The 21,596-nt window shown below is 41.2% G+C and overlaps 1 protein-coding gene and 1 long non-coding RNA gene across 13 annotated transcripts in view; one reads left to right on the top strand and one right to left on the bottom strand.

Annotated features, from left to right (window-relative positions):
- TENM4 (teneurin transmembrane protein 4) overlaps window positions 1-21,596 on the top strand; it is a 755,206-nt gene that overhangs the window by 188,893 nt on the left and 544,717 nt on the right. The gene's annotated exons all lie outside the window — the stretch shown is intronic.
- LOC133207132 (uncharacterized) lies at window positions 1,725-3,908 on the bottom strand. The gene is made up of 2 exons (XR_009723955.1): window positions 3,712-3,908; window positions 1,725-2,144 (listed from the first exon to the last, which is right to left on the bottom strand). It is a non-coding gene; the product is annotated as an uncharacterized LOC133207132 (long non-coding RNA).

The raw sequence follows: 21,596 nt of genomic DNA, 5'->3' as shown, positions 1-21,596 counted from the left end.
ATCGTCTGCCTGCTCAGGGCCAGGTAGTCAAGGAAGGCTGTGCCTTAGCTAAGAAGCAGCATCATCTGCTGCCTCTGCTCAGCTCCCACCCTCACAGCAGACCTTGACGGCTGTAAATCTTAATACTGACAAGTAATGATTTCCTACCCCCATTTCAGTGCTTGTGCCTGTGCACTTAGCACACTCTCTCTCTCTCTCTCTGAGATTTCTCTGCATTGTAGTGGAAAGCATCAGAGAGGAAAGATTTAGGATTGCATCTCCCTCTGGAGCTGGGATGATGGACAGCGAGCCCTCCCTGTCTATAAAATGCATGCATGCACAACATACTCCTCTCTGTTGTTCCCTGTTGTTGCTTCTGCCATGTGTTCGTCAGTAGGACCAGCAGAACCCAGGTGGGGTGCGAATGGGGATAGTGGGAGTTTGAGGGATGATTATAAGATTTTTCCTTACCTTCATTTTTAATTTCTCCACTTGCTTTACCAATGATTACAAATAATACAGGAAAAGTTTGAAATTTCTGTCATCTGTTGCCATGTTTATTTTTCTTCATTTTATTTTATTTCACCCATTGCTTTCAACCCAGTTAATTTCAATTCTATTTCTTATTTCCTCCTGCTTATATATGGGGAAATGAAGTTAAATTCTCACCTAGACAGTAGTATGTGGAACTGATTTTCAGAAATAACATAGGTCTAGAGAGGTTTTCTGGTTCAGTTTTTTGGGGGGCACTGCAGAAAGCACTTAGTTCATTTGAAAAGTACTCTCAGCATCCACATAACTGCATACAGGACATTGGTTGTCTCATGGGCTCATCCCTGCTTCACACTCTCCTTTCTTCTCATGGGGAAACCAGGAGAGTCCATTGACTTAAAAGAGAATTCAGAGCAACTGCACAACTTTATTCACTTATCAAAGAAATGTGATGAAATTCACACTCCCTTTCTCCTCTAAAGCACAAATTCTGCAATTGAGTTGCTCGGGCTGCGTAGGAGGGAATTTTGTTAAGCAAGACAGCACTGAAATTCCTCAATAACAGCACGACCTATCCACTTCCTTTAGCTAAAAAACACAAGTTCAAAAAGAGAGCTCAAGAGAGGTCATATTTACATCTTGCCTAGCAGCTTGCTTTCCCTGGAATACTGCAATATGCTTTCTGCTTTGTAGAAACCATCCTCATTCTTCAGCTTCTTCTCGCTTACTTCTAGCCCCTGATGGAAAACCAGCCCACAGAACAGGAGTACAATCACTGTGCTTCACTGGGTACAGAAAATAAATAACACGTCTCCTGCACCCATTACTTATCCTCGCTGTGTGTTTTTTAGCCTACCTCCTATAAAAAGAAGCTAATTTATAATCATGTTGTTTGTCGGGAGTGTTTGCTCACATCTGTCTGTCGGCACGTTGTATAAATCAATTAGCCCAGACAGACACACTCTGTATCTTTCTGTGTTCCCACAGATGTCACTTACTCATCAGCAGGGAAAAAAACCCTCACTAGCCTTCACTGTCTCCTAATTTGGGTGCACGTGAAAAACAATTAAGTATGTCTTCTGCACATAGGTATCGAAAGTGTTCCAGTTACTTGGCAACCAACTGAAAAACTGTGCTGGAAAACCAAACACCTGAGTACAATACTGTACCCATTTGCATGTATGTGCATAAGATATATATACCTGGAGAGATGTATGAGTTATTTTAATATCAAAGAATAAGGATTCAGGGAATCTCTTAAAATAATTGGGTTAGTTTATTGCCATTTCTGCAAATGTGAACTTTGTAGTAAGGTAGTAAGGAAATAAAGCTGTGTGTGAGATGGGATGGGATTTTGGGGAGGCACAGGCTGTGCATTGACTGTACTGCAGTCAGAGGGATTTACAGGGAGTGCTGTAGTGACAAAGTTTACAAGCATTGCCCAGGACATAATTGCACTCAGATGGTACTTTACAGTTCTACTAACTTCTCTAGTTTGCTTGGAGACTCATAGCAACACATTCAGTTATTGCTTGGTACATATGGTCTAGGATTCATCTCTTTGGTCGCAAAGTACTTGCTATGAAAAGCTTAGGCTGGTTAGTCCTGCAGCTCCATCTCTTCTGGAAACAAGAGGCAGGAGTGGGCAAGGTGTGGACAAAGATCCCCATGCACTGTAGGCACAGAAGGAGGACAACTGGATCAAAACAGTGTTTTTATTTGATTGTGGGTAAGTGTGTGCTTTCAGGGAATGGCAGAGTGGGATGTGTGATGAAGAGGAGTTTGAAAGCAGGAGAGAGGCAGCTAAGAGTAGGTATAGAGAGGTAAGGGCAGAGGAAGAGGAAGAGGGACACAGGGGGACATGGAGAGGAGAGGCTGGTAGGTGTGCATAGAAACACATAATCATAGAACAGTTAGGGTTGGAAAGGACCTTAAGATCATCTCCAACTTTTGCATCTCTTGCCCACAGAGAGGGTTGAAAAAGGGGAGATGGATACAATGTAGGATAAGCATATCTCAATGTCTACATTGAGCTGTAGACATCTCAATGCCTACATTGCAATGCTGCCACACTGTGAACCTTGGGCAATTGCAGCTCATTGGATGATAGAAAGAAGCTGATGTAGTGGCCATTTTTGTGTACTCTTTTCTCTGGTTTTGTAAGCCTTCTATTTCCTCACCTTGACTTTATTGCTTCATTTCCTATAGACCAGTGGAGGGGTTAATCTTTAATACCTTGCAGTAATAAAACTGTTTTAATTAGCATTAGCTTGGAATGACAAGACTACAAGTAATTAAGTTACACTGGGATCTTGTTGGAATGAAATTGATACCAGGGGATAGCATAAACATAAATCAGCATTTAAATAAACTGAAATCAGATTGCTGTAATTAAAAGGAAAATCCATTGGCATTAAGACATAAAAATAACAGATACAGATTTAATAAACAGAGCAAAGGAGGGGGAGAAAGCCTGGAAAAATGTAAATTGTTCCTCGCCACATACCGCTGTCAAAACCAGAAGGAAGATAAGAGATCACTGTTTGGTTAGTATTAAGAAAATACAATTACATTGAGACGGGAGAGAAGTTAGAAAACAGAGAGAAGATTATGAGTGTCTGTACAGAATGCCATTAACATTAACCTGATGCATTGCAAGTGAGTTCTAGTTATAAAAGTAATTACTGGCTACCGAACCCATCTGGAATATGCAATCAAAGGACAAAGAGAGAAGAACTAGTGGAGGAGAAAGCGTTTGCTTCCCTGAAGTTAAGAAAGGCACATGCAGTCAGGAGCCAGCAGCAGGCTGATGCATTTACTTCATGCTACAGAAAGAGCAAGCCAGCATATGCATTCCAACTCCTACTATTTTCTTTAGGCTGTTTACCGCTACAGGACATGGCATTTTTGTATGATTAAAAATGATTCATTAGCCTTTTGGATTAAAGGAATCATGTATCTTCTTTAAATGTTATGGTAATTAAAATAAACTAGATGAAGCACCCAATAATCTCCTTTCAGAGAAGATAAAGGATTTGGAGGAATTGATGTAGGAAGGAAGATAAAGAGAGCACTGCATGAAGTGATTCCAGTTCTGTTGTGACCTCTCAGGTAAGAAAACGCTACCTGAGCTGTGAATAACTCAATGAAAGCACCCAGGCAGGTTACGGTGGTAGTCACAACATAATAAAACATTGCTTTATGCTCTGGCTCCTTAGCTTTTCTGCAGACAGGTCTTACCTTCAACTGCAGGGTCATCCAAGATGAAGTTGTAAAGGTCAGTGTGGATCAATGCAGACAGGGAATAGAAGCACGACATTACTTATACACCATGCAACAGAAAGTGTCAGGCAAGCTTTATAGGCAGAGCAAAGAGGTGGCTGTGTTTAGAGCTGTGCTGGTTAATGTGAAAGTTTGCTCAAGGCTAAACTTCCTCTCTGGGGTATTTTTAGTCTATACAGATGGCCTGCACACAGTCTGGAAACTCAACCCACCCATTTCATGCTTACTGGTCATATCTGGTGGATATAGGAAGTCCATGTATCATAGGACTGAAGTATCTGGAAACACTGAGCTCTTGTGTTGTACTGCTGATATTTAGATTTGTCCAGTAAGTCTGATACCTACTGCATGCATTAGACTTATTGTTAACACATGAGGGGTTATTCAAGGTACGTAAGGAATGATAAGGGCATCCCAGCTGAGTTACATTCCTTGTACGTTGACCAAAGAGTTGACCTGCACTAGTGCAGAGACACTAGTTTACAGGTTCAAACTTAAACAGGGGAAGTTCAGGTTGGATATAAGGAAGAAGTTCTCTGCTGTGAGGGTGATGAGGCACTGGAATGGGTTTGCCCAATGAAGTTGTGAATGCTGCTGGCAGTGTTCGAGGCCAAGTTTGATGGAGTCTTAGGTGACATGGTTGTTTAGCATGTGGTGTCCCTGCCCATGGCAGGGGGTTGGAACTGGATGATCTTAAGGTCCTTTCCAACCCTAACTATTCTGTGATTCTATGATTCAGTTGGGATTTCCAGATATTTTATAGTGAGTAGAAATGGAGGTGATTTTATCCAACAAAAGGGACCCACAGAGCTGATGTTATCCAACCATTTTATTCTCATTAAACTTCTTTTCTCAGTCACAATAGTGGATACTTTGAATGCCAAATAAACAAGTCTTCAAATTATATCTGTTAAAGAAAATATTGGTTAAAAAAGAAGGCACGTGCCCCTAAATTTTTGAGGTTAAGATGAGCAGATTTTTTGAAACCAGTGTAAAAGGAGTGTGCATGCTCCTATTCTGGGTCAGAGTTGGCTTAATCTATTTATGATATTTAAGAACAGTATAAAGTCGAACAAGCAGGAGTAAGTTCTGACCCAGCGTAAGAACATGAAGCAGAGTTTTTTGTCACTTAAGTAATGTGGTACATGCGTGTTCTCTTGTCTTGAGCACTGTGTCTCAATGATGGGGTGAAAAAGACAGAGATATGACTTTTAAAACTAAAGTCAGAGAAGACAGGGATAAAAGAGATAAAAACCTCTTTGTCAGTGGCAGTGGCACAACCTCATTTTCTCCTGCTTACTCAGATGTGAAAAATAGTGAAATCAGTGGATTTATGTAAAACTGAACAATCCTTATCCCGTTCTAGTTACTGGGAGTTTTGCCATTAACTTAATGGGACTGGAGTTCCAGTTCCTGTGTTTAATCATCACAAATATAATTTTATTGAGTAGTAACAGAGCAATTTTGCAAAACACATTAGATGTCACTAGCATACATCAAAGCCATTCCTTCTAGGATGATCATATTACTTGGCCTATAGTAATTAGCATTAATAATAATGTTGTCATTTGCAGGAAAAGAGTCAGGATTAAACAGAGGAATTAACAAAATAACTTTCTTACATAAATCAAGCAGGAATTATTCAGCCTTACTTGACCACACATTCACCTCCCCAGACTAAATGACTGCTTGTAATACGGAGCTGCTAGTTTAATAGCAGAACAACAGGCTTAAATTGCTCTCTGCAGATCTGGATTTTTGTCCCTCTGGATAGATGGAAGTAGAGGAATGGTTTGATGAGGGTCCTTCATTTCTTTTTTAAATGACAACCTATGGAGCCATCAGCAGGCAAATGCTAAGTAGGATAGGGAGCTTGTACCCTGGATATGATGACTGTGAGCTTGCATCCGTACAACCCCGTCTGGAACTTGTCGTGTTTTACAGACATCACCAGCTATGAATGTATAATGTGCCATGCTCTGTAGTGCAGTCACCTTATGGGTGAAACTTAGCAACTGTCTTAACAACATCCTGCCTCGTTACATTGGGTGTTTGGAGACAGAATGAGAAATTCTCCTGCCTAGTATTCTCCCTAGTACAGGGGGAACTTACATAGGTCAGCTCTAATTGACAAGTAACGTGCGAGTGGGACAACTAAACGAATATCATTACACACAGTGAGAGAATGAAGGAGCCAGCTCTTTGGTTTTCCACCCTGTTTCCTTTCTGTTTACAGTTTGAAATCATCTCCAACAGAAGGAACCAGAAAGGACAGATCTTACTTCACCTTCTGGTCCTTGCTTACCCAGAGTGAGCCAAAGGGTTGACTCTTGTGTATCCCCCACATTATCCCTGTTCTTCTTAACAAATCCTTTGTTAAACCAAGCATTGTTTTCTTGGGGAATTTCACAGAATCACTGCTTTCAATGATAAAGCTGCAAAATAGATAGGGTTATTATTTGCTGTGTTTTCTAGCAGGAAAAATCAGATGGAAGCTTTCTGCTAGGCTACTCCTGTACAAGAGCATCCGACAGTCATTTACTACAGCATTGCCATCTCATCTGGAGAGAGCTACAATCTTTCTCCTTGTGTCAGGAGGTAGTAGCACAAGCTTATCACTGTCTAGATGAAAAAGTTCAAGGGAAGAGGCAAGAAGCCAAATTTCATTGCAGAAGACACAGAGTCCCTCGAAAGCTGTGGACCCAGTTCCTTCCTGACACTGCTCTTTTTGCAGTATCAACTTCCAGTTCACCAATTGTCTCTTGTTGTTCATTTTTTAAATATTTATCCCTGAGTCTATCAAAAAATATAGAACAAAGCCACCTACTGCAATCAGTTACATTGACAAAGTGTCAACTATCCTGAAATAGTGTTTTCATCCCCTACTGTGCTAGAGTACGGCTAAATACACTAGCAGATCCTGAAGCACACCCTGATGGATAATAAGGACTTGTTGCATGGAAAAGAGAGTTTTTTGCTAAAGTCAGCCTTGCTTGTGTGAAAGTGCCCTGCTTTATTATGCATAAATCTAGATGTTACCAGCAGATCATAACTGTTGAGCAGTAATAAAAGTAAGGAAGTGATCTTATCTGTCACCAGAGCACAAGCTATAATTCTAAGCAGCATGAAAAAATGCACTGAAATATATCTATGGAGCAGTGGTTTATCTTAATAGATACATAACACACTGCTCAGGGAAACTTCATCAAGATCAGACAAGGTTGTTGGGCAAACTATGGGTTTAGACCTAAATGGAGTGTGATGCAGGAAGTTAGGCCATATAGGATATCTTCTTCACAGAAGGAATAACACCACCACCAATCATATAGTATTGCCATGTCAACATTATTCTCAGGCTAGAGTTAAAACACAGCACTGTAACAGCTACTAGAAAGAAAATTAACTATCCCAGCCAAAACCAGTCAGTTGGTAACAGAATAGTAGATGAGTTTTGCTCTGCTAGATAAAAACAACATGTCTGTGCTTTTGCAGATCTTCCAGGTTGATTTCTTCTTACTTGAGTTGAGCTCCTTTAGCCAGGTAGTCATCTCTTCCCTGTTTTCCATTCTCAGCATAAGGAATGACTGTCCCATCCAGGTCTGGTGAAATAAGGAATGGTGCCTTGTTGCATCACATCCTGTATCTTTAAATAGCTCTCCATGCATATTGAGAAGAGCAAGGGAACCTCAAAGTATCCTGTCTCATGAATAAGAGCACTGCAAAAATATCTGGTTGATGTCAACAAGGCCACAGGATGGTTGCTGAGTGGGAGCTTTTGTTCAAGGTGTTGGCTACTCCTAGCTTTGCAATTGCTGCATGACCTTGGTGAACTCACTTCACTTCAGCATGCACCAGCTGATCACTGTTTAATATGGGGATAACCATATTTAAAAGCCTTTTTAAGTTTCCTGACATTCATGAAGGAAAAGTGCAATAGGCAAGATATATACTCACAGAAACATAGAATCCCAGACAGGTTTGGGTTGGAAGGGACCTTAAAGCTCATCCAGTCCCAACCTCTGCCACGGGCAGGGACACCTTCCACTAGAGCAGCTTGCTCCAAGCCCCTGTGCCCAACCTGGCCTTGAACACTGCCAGGGATGGGGCAGCCACAGCTTCTCTGGGCACCCTGTGCCAGCACCTCAGCACCCTCACAGGGAAGAGCTTCTGCCTAAGAGCTCATCTCAGTCTCCCCTCTAGCAGGTTAAAGCCATTTTCCCATGTTCTGTCTCTCCAGCCCCTTGTCCAAACGCCCTCTCTAGGTTTCTTGTAGCTCCTTTAGGCACTGGGAGCTTCTCTAAGGTCTCCCCAGAGCCTTCTCTTCTCCAGGCTGAACTCAGCTTGTCTCCATAAGATTGCTGCTTCAGCCCTCTGATCATCTTGCTTAGCTATGGTTGTTTATCTCAGGATGCTGTGCCTCCATTCCCTGTAGTAAATAAGATCAGCACTGTGGTCTGGCCTCTGACATCATCCTGGGATGACCTCTCTGCTGTCACAGGGTTTGCTGGAGGGTTACTGGAGCTTTTGGGAAAGTCAATGCCAAGGGCACATCTTTCTGTCTCCTTGCTGCTGTCTTGTTCACTGTGTGAGTTTAACCACAGGGCATGATGTTTTCTTCCTCACGTCTCTCTGATGTGTGAGAAGCCAGTGCCTTGTTAGAAAATGGCTGAGTAGGCATCAACAGCCTGCACACAGGAAAACAGGTTCAGTGTCATCACTGCTGTAGAGCACGCTCATGCTGGAAAGAGACAGAGACTCCACACCATTTGGGAAATCAAGTTAAGATCGCATTGGAATGTGCAAGCTGTTCATGGGAGCAGCCTGATTTTGGGGGGAGGGAGAAGAGGGATGGAAGGCAGGAACAAGTGAGAATTAAGAAATGACATGTCAGAAAAGCCATTTTGGTTAAACCACAGAATTCTTTTCTTTGGGTGTAAAAATATGAAACCTGGCCTTTCTCTGCCTCTTGTAAATCTCTTGCTGTGGCTGCCGTGATGGAGGATGAAGTGATGTGTGGTGCCGGCTCAGAGTTGAATTAGCTTCTCCATGTGGACTTTTATGGCTCAATATGTGAAATTGAAAGATTATTTCTGTCAGATTTCAGGTTTTTGGCCTCTTTTGGGGTTATTTACAAAAACTCAACACTGCTCCCACCTCCCTTAGCAAGTCCCACATTCAGGTGGATCTGGCTCTGCTCCCAGCTCTCGGGAAGTGAATGTCCCCATCCAGGCCTGTGACTAGCTCTTGATTTCTTTTCTGCATGTTGTTGTTTGCTCGTTGATCCATGCCGTGGGACAGAGCACAATTAAACGAAGAAAAATTGAAGCGTGGTGCGATGCCAGACACTTTTGCTGCTGTCTTGCTGATTGTGAAAGATGAATGTGATTCTGGGCAAACAGACAAGAATGGATAATGCTGCGTCCTTCATGTACTGCACCTCGGGCAGCTTCTTTGGAGCTCTGGTCCTTCCTCAGGACCTGTGAAAACAGTGGCAATGCTGTTGTAGGCAGGAGCTGCTCTTGTCCCTGTGCCTGTTTCTTACCGAGTTTGCACAACATAAAGTGCATGATGGTTTGGTATTCTTATATAGGCGTTATTTTGAGATATATCTTTGTATAGGATGTAAATCTAACCCATGCTGAAGGAGCCTGCTGCAGCTTTACACAGGGATTTTCCTATCTTAAACCAGCACATCTCCTGAGCCTAAAGTTTCTTGTTCCCCCAGCAAAAGCACAAGATCTCAAATAAGATTTTAGTACTACTATTATCTATTACCATTTGCACATTGGCTTAAAATTTATTCTTACACCTTTCTTCAAGGACTCTGTTTTCTTCCTCTCTCCTCCTCACTCCTATTTGCACCATTATATCTGTCGCTTGTTTTCCCAGCATGCCAGATCAGAAGGTCTAGGTGTCCTGCCAGTGGCAGGGGGATTTGAACTAGATGATCCTTAAGGTCCCTTCCTACCCAAATCATTCATGATATATGATTGATATGATATGATATGGGGGACCTTTTGTCCCCCACATCTGCCGTTTATCAGTCCTCTGAGATCATTTTTTTTGGCAGCTGTCTTCCTGTGAAAGTTTCCTCTTCCAGGTCTCTGATCTTCCACAACCACACTGCATCCTTTATTCTCCATTCTGAGTCTATCCATCGGCCATACACCCATAAAGCCCTGCACCCATGTCCTGACCTCCTGTTTACCTGGGTTTCTCCTGATCCCTCCTGCCTTGCAACCAATATCACTTGCCTCTTATCCTGTCTCTGACACCCACATTTCTCTGGATGTATTATTAAGGAAGATGAACATAAGATGGTAAAAGTTCAGTGGAGTAATCCCTGCCTGGCTCATTAGGGTTGCCAGTGAAGCCAGATTCTAGCAGCTCTGCCCTTCTGGGAATATTTGATGCAATGCTCAGTACCTTAATATTAAAGGGGAGGCTTTGTACAAACCAGACTGGGGGACCGTTTTGGACGTTATCTCATGGGAGGTAGATATAGCCTCTTGGTTGCTCGTTGAGAAACAATGTCCATGGGGACTGCGTGCAACATGTAAAGATCTTGGGTGTAGAGTACTATCAGGTTTGGAACTAGGTCTGATGAATACTATGGTAGAATCTTCAGTTTGGTATCTGGGAGATCAGGTCCTTTTGAGCTTTGAAATCTATGAATTCCTCTGCTACAGCTCAAAACCAAGGTGTCTGAATAGGGTTATTGCTTCTGCTGCTCCTTCAATACCTGCACTGCTTTATTAATTTTAAAATAACCCTTGGAAGCTGAGCTTTCCTTCTAGACACCTAAATTATTTAACTCAGTGGATTATTTAAGCCCCAATTCATTTCCTGGAAAGCAGGCAGTAACCCCTTCAGAGATGGAGAACTGAGAATGCTCAAATGATAGCAAAGGAGCAGGTATTGAGCTTGTAGTAAATTGGGAATAAGATCTTGGGTACTTGTATGATAACCTTGTCTCAATTCAAAGACTTTCTTTTCTGTCCCTGCAACCCAGGAAAGCCCAGCTCCAGCAGTAAACTACAGCCTGCATAGTTGTCAGCTTAAGTAGTGATTTCAGCCAGATTTCTCTCATTCTTTTGCTGTTGATCCTGGTGCTGGTTTGGGGTCTGCCCAAAGTAAAAGCATATCCTTTACCTCTTCCCTTAATCTTCACCTGAAATTTGCATGGAAGTAGAGTATTCAGAATAAACTGGCCATTTTTCTTCTTCCTCCAGATTGTAATTTTTGATTCACTTTGCATCTAGGTCTTGCTGCTTCATTGTGCCCTATGTCATGAAAAGCTTTTTGTACTAGAAAGCTCTTTAAAAAGTAAAGCAATCTAAAAATATGTTATAGAGGGATTTATAAACTCTGTTTCTAGCTAGGGATTTAGTCTGAAATGAAGAAAATACTCCTGGAGGACCAGGTATGGAGCAACTTTCTTGTGAGAGATGACAGAAGGTTTGAAAGATGCAGTTGGCCATTGGTGGGATGCTGCATACATCCAGTACCTGCCAGGCCTAAGTCTTCTGGAAATACACCCACAGCAATCAGTTTTCCTGTTTTTCATGAGAGGGGAGGTAGATGGATTTCCCCAGCAACGGAGGGATTAAATGCCCAATTTGGTTGACTTAATATCTTGGAGTGAACAGAGACAAAACACTGACTTCAGCTTTCAAGTGATGGGTTTACACTGGTGTGAACAGATTCTCCATTGTATTCACCACAACAGGCTTTTCTTCCTGTATCAGCCTGCAAGGCCTTTTTGTTCCAAGGGTGGTTTTTTATTTTCCATCACAGAACAAACATATTTATTGTCAACACTGAAAAAAAAAACCCTGCTTTCCTTATGTCTGAGTTCCCATGTGTCTCTCTTACACTATCCCAGGGCATTGATAGACTGTGGGATCTTGTTCCAGGCCCTTATCTGGTTTTCATTTAAGTAGTCCTTTTTGAGCTTACTCCTATACAGCAACTTACCCGTGTATCTGTCTGACCTCCTGCACCAAAAGCCACTCCATTCTTTAAGCACTGAAATAGGGTTTCCCTTCTTTCATCAGCCTGGCATGCAGCGCCCCAGAACTTACCCCTAGCCCCAGCCCTGTGGAGTTTGTATCAACACTGCCAGCAACGGATGTCAAGGCAATGGCTTTCCAGGTTTCAGCAGTGATAATATCAGGCCATTAACCTGAGTAAGCTGTATCGCTATACCTGTGTATTTTGACGCCTCCAAGTTACTTTGAGCCCTCTCTTGCAGCAGACAGTTTCCTCTTTGTAGCTTAGTCGCTGCTCCACTCACTGGTTTCACATTTGCCTTTTAGGATGTGTAAAGCTTATCTGCTTTTCCTGTGCATGTATTTCTTATTTTCCTTGGGGTTTTTTTTTTTGAAAGCCAGATCTTCAGTCGGTAAATGCAGCCAGTGGAACTGCAGTGATTTACAGGAGCGAGCTCACAGCCCCTGTTCAGAGAGCTGTTAACCATTTGCTATTCTTCGGAAACAATTAAGTATTCCAGGTAAAATGCGACAGCATAACACTTAGAGCAAACCATGCATTTAACAGAGTGCGTTCCTGGTAATGAGCGAATTTTAATGGGATTGAGAAAAAAACATTTCTTCACGTGTCTGGGCATCTTAATTACTGTTTGTAGGTAGGTGGGAAGATTGCCCCGGTGTCTGAAGCGCTGCTTTGCAACTGATTTCCTGTGTGTCTTTAGCTTAACCACTTGAGCCTGTTATATATTTGAGTCTAACATATATTGAGTCAAATACATATTTCCAGTTTTTCAAGGTGACCCATGTAAGGCAAATTTTAACATAGATGCGCAGTTAGTTTTTAATGTTTTTTTGTTGGATCTTTTTCTAGCTTGAACAAGACTGTGCTAATTCCTGATCACAACTCAGGAAGCCATTTTAAACTATGTAAACCTTAATCATTTTTATGAGATCACACAGCTTACTGTCAATGTTTAATCTGGATGTTATGGTTTCTTCTTTCAGTGGAGAGGATGGGTTTGGGTCTCGATGCTTTGAGTAGTCACGATCTGAATTGCTTACTGCTGGAGTTGCAACATGAAAGAGGGATTTAGAGTAGTTGCTGTGCATATGGACTGCGGCCCCGGTGTTACACACCAAAAAGGTTGTGAAACTTTCCTTCTCTCTTACAGATGGCGTAGGCTCACCAATGTGTCTTGTGTCTTGATGAGCGTTTGTGGAGCATGGAGTATGACTGGCCTCCCCATGGGCTGTATCACAGAAATGTTGGTACATAGTTTGAATGTGTCTTATTTCACTTTCTGCTGGATGAATTTAAATCCCTCATTACAAGTCATGCACGTCATTTTTGTCATACCAAAATGACTCTGGATACCTGATGTTAGATCTGAAAGGTGATTCTGCTGTTTGATCTCAGCAGATATCATGGTCGATATGAAAAGCATGGTCTCCCTGCTTAGGCAGGCAGCCCTCATCAGTTGATGATCAAAAGCAGGAGAGCTGTTCAATCACCAAGTGAAGTTGCCGAGAGCGACAGAATTATCACAGTCTATTCATGTCTTGCTGCAATCCAGCATCTTTACTGATGCAATATGGTGATGAAAACATTGCAACTCATATCAGAGCTTCAGTTTTTGGTTCCAGCACCCTTTATGTTATAGGCCACCTCTCTTCATCCACCTGCAAGCATGCAGGGAAGGATCATGCCCATCACCACTGGTTGATGAGCACAAATAAGCCAGCTGCTGATGCATTCACTTTAGCTATTCTTCTTCCCTGTCTGTTCTTAAACATTACAGGGTTGTAATGCTTTACATACCCTAAAGCCAGTCATTTCCTTTTTCATGTCACTATATGTTTTAAAACATGTTGATTGAATTTACAAAGGTTGTGTTTCACAGCCGTGGAGCAACTGTATTCTTTCAAACCAGGCAGAATTTGCTTATATGAAATGAGTTACAACTGCTATAGTTCTGGTATGTGCCTATTGGCACACAGACAGCTCTCTAAAAGCAAAAAAAGGCTTATTTTTTCCTGGATCCAGTTGCAGGTACAGGTTAGAACAGTCTGTGATCTTCTCTAACATATGTCCCATTCATCGTGACATTCAGATCTGCCAGCTGAAGACAGCATTTTCCAGCCTTCCCCTACTCTGAATTTATGAGCTAGCTCAACCAGGCTGCCGACGAGCACCTGGGAGGGTGGGCTTACATCTTCGTATAGTATTTTAATGTGCTCAAGTGCAGCAGACAATGTCTGAGACTGAATCCAAACTCTCAGATGCTGAGAAAGTGTGAGGGTCTCTCTGGGGCTGGCCCTCGAATGGCTTTTGGAAGTGTTCTGAATACTGTTGATGTGACGCTAATGGGAGAGCTCCCTGAAAAGGCATCTACAATAGCCACTTTGAAGTGCCCTTATAATTACAGGTACAGTTATACAGGACTGCTAAAAAAACAACTCTACATAACAAGCATTTTTTTGCCAGGTCCGCAGGGAAAATCTTCCAGATAAACTTTGCTTCTTACTGCATGCTGCAGCAGTCCAGATGTTTTTTCTCAGACAGATGTTGCTTTGCCCATCACCAGGCATCGCCGCTCCTGAGCTGCTAGTTTGTGTGTACACAACGTCTGTTCCGGGAGCTGCAATAGCTGCATGCCAGTGAGTTTTTTCCTCTCACTTTTTGTCATTCAGACTTCCTGCACAACTCAAATAACCACATGGTTTCCTATTTAGGAAGCACGGTAGTTAAACAGTGAGATTTGTTTAAAAACTTCTGAAAGACTGAAGTGTTAGATTATAAATGCTCCTTATTTCACCTTAATAGACTTCCCAGTTCCACAGCACAACTACATGCTTTGCTGCATTGTTACGTGCACACAAATGCCCTCCTTTTGGTTTCAACCTGGCTTCATTTGCTGTTTGCTGACTCTAGCATTGAAGGGGACCATGAAAACATCCCAAAAGTGTCTCAATCATAGTCTTTCTCAGCTATCTCTAGCAAGATGAAGAGCTTCAGTATATTTAGTTGTTCCTAATGTGAAAGCTTACCTATACTTTTGATCATCTGCATTTCGCTTGTAATTTCTGGTTTTCACATATTTTTGGCATACTTTTCATCCATCTGCATTTTACACGTGAGGATTGAACACAATGTGACTTTATACAACAACATAATAATGCTTTTCTTTTTGTTCTCTATGTATGTCCTAATTTCTTTGATGTTGTTTTATTTCTGTGAGTAACCACATGGTCATATTTTACAAGACATTTTCTACAAATTTGCATCCTTATGTGCATGATAAGGAATTTTTCCACAGGACAGCTCATATCCTGGCCTCATTTGTTCTCTTGAGTCTTTCTTTCTTTCCATAGACCCTAGTCCAAGAAGGATCAAAGATGAGCATTTCATTGGGTGCCTTGTGTTATGTAGGATGAATCCAGATCTACACAGTTTAGCCAAAAGGAAGGTTTGGAATTACTATGGTGTTTAATGTTTAAGTGTTATGGCTTATACATGTAGTCAAACAAAATGTTCTAGCAAACTCTTCTGGCTTTAAATGATGTGTATATGTGATTAGCACAGTATTTCCAGGCTGTGTTTTCAGACCTTATTTCTGAAAGGCTGGGCAGATACATAAACCAGCTAGCGTCAGGGAAAAGAAGAGCAGTACCTGAATCAGTGCCAGTCATAACATGAACTGAACAGCCTCTCTTGGATAACAAAGGCTGTTTCTCAGAAGATAAAACTAAAAGGACTGAAAGTACTATCAAGAAGCTGACAGCCTCCCCTGTCAAGCCAATACATGACCTGTGGGTGTCCTTGAAGGGGTGTAAGGTTTTCATCCAAGAAATTTACAGGAATGGTTTACAAATCTACTGCACCAGCTGCTAGGAGTAAATAAATTAAAAATAGAGGGAACTTATCAACATAAAAGTCCATGCCAAGAAACAGGCTCCACACCTGGCTCATACTTCCCAGATTAAAGATGCAAAGTTTTGTGGAGTTGTCATGAAGGGGATCAAACCTCAAGAACAGAAAACTTTCCCTCTAATAGATGTTTAAGGGAATGTTATTTTCCTACTAAGTTAGTGTTGTCACACAATAGAAACAGAATGGTAAGTGGCTTCACTATCCCATTCCATAACTTTGGAGCCCTTATTCATAATATGCTTGTTTTTATCTGTGGCTCAAAGACTTTAAATACTGGAGTCCCTGAATGGTTGCCTTCCTCGGATAATATAGGATATGCAGGTATGTTTCTACGAACCAGGAATCTTAAGTGAAGAGTTTGCTGTCATACAGAAAGAAAAATAAATGGATTTGCTTTGTCATAGAGTGTATCCAGTGCTGTTTCGAAGTTCAAGATATTCAGGTTGATAAAGAATCTAAATGTATTAGGAGAATGCAAATGGTTGTTATGTAGTGATACTTTAGGCAAGCACTTGAAATAACTGGTTCTGTACATAACTGATTGAAACAGAAAATGACAACTCAACCTCAAACATATTCGAAATGCATTAAAAAGTAAGAGAAAAAGATTTACATAGCTTTTTGAAGAACCTTAAGCTTCCAGAAATCACAGAGGAATAAAAGTAGATATGAAGCAATCATATCCACTTAAGATCCAGGAAACCTTCTATTTACCCATTTCCAGGACTGGGCAGCTTGAACATTGACATATAGAAACCTTCCTCATAGCCTCTGGTGCCTCCAATATTTCAAATCTTCTAACACTCCATTGAGCAGGGAAGTCTGCCCAATTCCCCCTTGGAAGCCAGTAGATTATCATTCTCTTAACCATTATCGTTAATTAATCCAGGCAATAAACCACTGCAAACATCATCGCAGACCAGCTATCTCTTGGCATGCAACTATTAATTTACACTGAACCAGTATGGCTTTATTCCAAGTTTGAGCCACAAATTCTTGTCTTTTGTAAACACTAAGTATCATTCACAGCATTAAGTGAAGCAGCCTTTTCCTACTATTTATATCTGTCCATATAAGTATATACGTATGTGTTTGTGTACATTAGTACATACAAAAGCACATAAATTCAAAACAGGTTTTGGAACTGTTTTGAAGATACACAATTTGGTCTGTGATGTCCAACAAAATGCTTAAGTTTTTTAAGGGTATTTCTTGGAGCAGCTGCTGAACAAATATTTTCTCATTAAGGATTGATTAAAACCAATTTTGTCACCTATTTAATCTCTTTAAGTCCTGCTACAGATTCACCTTCTACCTTTTCTAGAACTACAGCTGCGAGATCACAGTTCATAGCCAAGAATATAATACTGCATCAGCTGTAGACATATTGCAGAGATGTTATTCATTTAGAAAGGACAAGGACCTGTTGGAATGGGTCCAGAGGAGGCCACACAAAAATGCTCTGAGGGCTGAAGCATCTCTCCTATGAAAACAGGGAGAGCTGGGCTTGTTCAGCCTGGAAAAGAAAAGGCTCCAAGGAGACCTTAGAGCAACTCCAATGCCTAAAGGGTCTGACAAGAAAAGAGAGGGAATTTTTACAAAAGCCTGTTGTGGTAGGACAAGGTGTAATGGCTTTAAACTAAAACAAGTTAGATTTTGATAAGATATAAGGAAGAAATTTTTTGTAATGAATGAACAGGTTCCCCAGAGAGGTGGTAGATGCCCCATCCCTCACAGTGCTCAAGGCCAAGTTGGATGGGACTTTGAGCAACCTGGACTAGTTGAAGATGTTCCTACTCATTAAAGGGTGGTTTGACCTTTAAAGGTCTTTCCCAACCAAAGCAATTTTATGATCCTATGGTTGTGGTAGCTTTGTCACCATTCTGAACAGTTTTTATAAACAGCCTCTGCTATGATACAAGAATGAATTGCTTTCATGTGAGGGCACAAGCAAAGTGCCTTTGCCTTCTTCTACTGGGCTTCTAAGAAGAAAAGTGATGCTGCTAACACACACATCTTGTCCTACCAGAGTGGGCTGAATATCCGTAGATCACTTTTTTGCAGTTCTTTCGGGGGAAGATCTTGTACTCTGAAGTCTTACAGACCTCAGCCTCTGAGACTTCTTGTTTATATGAACTGCTTGCTGAAAGTTAAGAGACAATAATGGCTGATGTCAAGCATTGGCTCCTTTCTTCATAACAGCTTTGGTGGGTTTCCTTTCCACTACTGTTGGGTATTTAAAAGTTTAATATTGCAAGTTATTGTTGATTCTGCTCTTGAGCTCTACTTGTCCCACAATTTACTGAGTTGGAAACATTCCAGTGAATATCCCTTTCTTTATCTCTCAGGAATTAATAATGACCAAGGCAATGCACTTCCTCTTGGAGTCTGATTTGGTTTTCTTACTTTTCTCTCATGAAGATTAAATCAGCGTGTATTGTCATGGTTTAACCCCAGCTGGCAACTAAACATGACACAGCCGCTCCATCACTCTCCTCAATGAGATAGGAGAGAGAATTGGAAGGTTAAAAGTGAGATAAAAACAGTTTAATAAGTAAAAGCAGTGTGCACAAGAAAAACAAAACAAGGGATTCATACACCACTTCCCATGTCAAACAGGTGTTCAGCCTTCTCCAGGACAGGCTTCATCACACGTAATAGTGACTTGGGAAGACAAACACCATCACTCCTAACATCCACCCTTCTTCCTTGTTCCCCCAGCTTTATATGCTGAGCTGACATCTTACGGTGTGGGATATTCCTTGGGTCATTTGGGGTCAGAGACCTACCTGCTCAGCAATAGTGAAAGCATCCCCGTGTTATCAACACTATTTCCAGTACTAATCCAAACCATAACCCCATACCAGCTATTATGAAGAAGTTACCTCTACCAGCACAGATATACTCGAAAGAATTACTTCTGATAACTTGTAGTATGTAGGAATTTATTTCTAAACTCTCTTTCAGAGTTAAACCTTTGCACACACCCTCTCAGGAATGCCCCCTTGCCCATGCAAGCCTGAAATATTCCCCAAAATTAGTTGTAAGTGCTGGATCAAAACTCTGCCAGAAGCCGGATCAGCAGTTTTACAGTGGGGACAATCACAGGTTAATGATCATGCTTTTCACACTCTTTAATTTATCCAGAGTTCTTGTAGCTTCTTGTGACCAAAACTATGAAGCCACTACCTCAATAGAATTTTGCTGAGTTAGATAAAATCTTCTGGATTCAATAAGTATCCTTTGTGAAAGAAGTGTCTTTAGTGACTACATGCTAGTATGTATACCATCTTTGGCCTTTTAGGTCAGAAATAGATCCTCATCTCGCAATGGCTTCAAGCAATAAACTGACGGGTCTTCTAGCATACTTACATCACCCAACAGTCAGGCTTTCAGCCTTATTTATAAATCCTTTGCCTAAAAGCATTTCTGTTTCTTGTAGGAATAGTTCTTTACTTTCCAAGTGGTCACTTATAAAAGTGTTTGACATAAAAAGTCAGATCCTAGGCAATACTCTGTTGCTTTTGTGCTCATTTGTTTGCTCCTTCCACGGTAGATAGTCCCAGGAATATATGTAGGAATTGTGGAATTGCTCGGAGAACAATATACCGCCATCTTTTTAATAGTGGCTTTTCTGGACTAGTAAAAGATGTACCATTATGTGCATTGTCAGGATAGAAAATCTTCTCAAGAACAATTTTAAGAACAATTTTAAGTTGTTTCATTGTTTATTCTAGGTGCTTTCACTCTTTTTTTGTTTGTTTGTTTGTTTTAAGAGAAGTATGATTGCTTCTGTTTTTACAGAGAATAAGATCTTAAAAACTAGAGCCATGGATACCAAAGCTAAAAAAAAAGTAGTTAACTGAGCCTTCATCATCTCACATGAGCTATGTTTCTCTCTGGAGCTACCTGGACCTCTGCACTGCTCGTTCAGATACTTCATCTAAGTGCTTACAATTCAGGATGAATCTGTTACTACTTCTGTTGTCCAGACAGCAGAGCAGAGGATCATCACTGGTTTGCTGGACTGCTTGAAAGAGGAGTGTCCTGAGCTGTGGACCATCTTTGCTGCATGGCTTCATCCTCAGGAGTTCATTAGCAGGGAGGAGAACTCCTCACTCACAATCACAGCTCATGACTTGTGATGGCTGAAGCTTTTGCTCTGAGCACAGCATTGTATGTTGGTCACATAGGGGGAAATCACTACAGATGCAGTTTGTGTTCTGGTAACCTGTGTAGTGGGGATGGTCCTGATTAACGGCCTTTTGTGGTGACATAAGGAAAATGGAATTTGGACGATACACTCCTCTCAGCTAATCTTCATTTTTTATTTGCCATTCCTGGTCTTTTGCTATTTCAGCAGCTATTTCAAAGTCCATTGTACATTCTGCTTTTCCTTCCCCCTTCCCCACTATCAGCAGTAAAGCGCTGTTTTAAGGCAAACCTGCTTTGTAGACACCGTATTCTGTGTGTGTTTAAATGACTTTAATGTGTGCTGAGCCTTTCCCACTCCTCTTTTTACTTGTCACAAGTTGTGAATTTATCACTATTACCTGCGACTAAGGAGAGTCATCAAAGGCAAACAAATTACAAGATGTTTTCTGCACCAGAAGGCTTTCAAGTTTCCTGAGGGCTCTGAGTGTTTGTTTATTTCCCAGAAAGAATTAGATAGTTAATTCCCCAGCATTTCTTGCTGGTCTTTTACATCAGTTTCTCTGATAAATCATTTGGGACATCACATAATCAAGTGTTGCCATAAAACCTTTATACAGATCTATAAACTAGATTACATTGTGTGGGAAATCATTAACCTCCTCTACTTGAATTGTGCTGTTTGTACTAAAAAGGTGCAGATAAGCATTGGTACAGAACAGTAGCTTCCACATTTATCCTCTGGCTCTGGTTAAATCCACTCAACAGTATCATCAGAGAGAACATCTGGAAAGAAACACCTGGTGATTCCAAATTCCCTATTGGTTTTTGCTGATGGTGGTGGTGGGGTTTTAATCTCAATTTTCTCTGCCAAGCCTTTGTCTTTTATCTATGACAACAGCAGAGTTGCTCTCAATAATTAAAAAAAGGGGCATTACTGGTTGGCAACTACTTTAATATTCCCAGCCCATCCTGCACTGGCATAATCAGGGCACGTATTGAATAATTTCTTGCTCTACAGTAGATGTTTAAGCTCATCTCACTGATGGGAACATTAACACTATCTCCAGCAAGTAAATTAAACAGTGTCTGGGAACAGTCCTAGGCACTAGAATACAATAATCTCTTCTGATTCACTGTTAGAAACATCTGTGACATGGTGTTTGCCTGCATCGAGTAGTGCTCTCCCAGATAATTCCTGAGTCTGGAGCAGGAATTAGAAAATAACAGAGATCACTCCCACAAGGCTCTTTTTATGCATATGTGTTGTTTTGGAGGTTACTAGCTTAGACACTCACTGCTCCATGCCAGTTGGCCTCAGTGCTCATGAATGGGTTTTGTGCATTTAAATCACTTCTGAAGATGGCCTAATTTAGCCATGTGAGAGCACCATCCCCAGGTCCAGCCCTTATAACTGGGATAAGCAGAGTTCAGATGTCACCCTCCTCCATCAGCATAGACAGGGCAAAACCTTGGGGATATCTTCCCAACCTCATAGCACAGGTTAGTACTGAGCAAGTGAAGAAACAGGGATTAGGTTCAGCCCTATTTTACACTTCTTTTACAGAATTGTTTCTAGTGGAATTCATTGTAATCTCTTCTATCTGACAAATAATGTTTCCATTTTGGGGTTTTGTACTGCTATTGGTAACTGTGGCAATTTCCCCATCATGCCAATGCAAATTCTTGACCAATGGAAAACTACAGTTACCTACACATTATAAATGTCCTAGTGCTCACATGGGGAAAAAAATCCTTCCAGCAGAACT

Source organism: Neopsephotus bourkii, unplaced genomic scaffold, assembly GCF_033783945.1.
Source record: "Neopsephotus bourkii isolate Nb327-2 ecotype Australia unplaced genomic scaffold, CSIRO-AGI_Nbou_v1 NB_1825, whole genome shotgun sequence".
Lineage (NCBI taxonomy): Eukaryota > Metazoa > Chordata > Aves > Psittaciformes > Psittacidae > Neopsephotus > Neopsephotus bourkii.
Note: the sequence above shows the minus strand (reverse complement) of the source record. Positions and strands in the feature narration are given on the sequence as shown.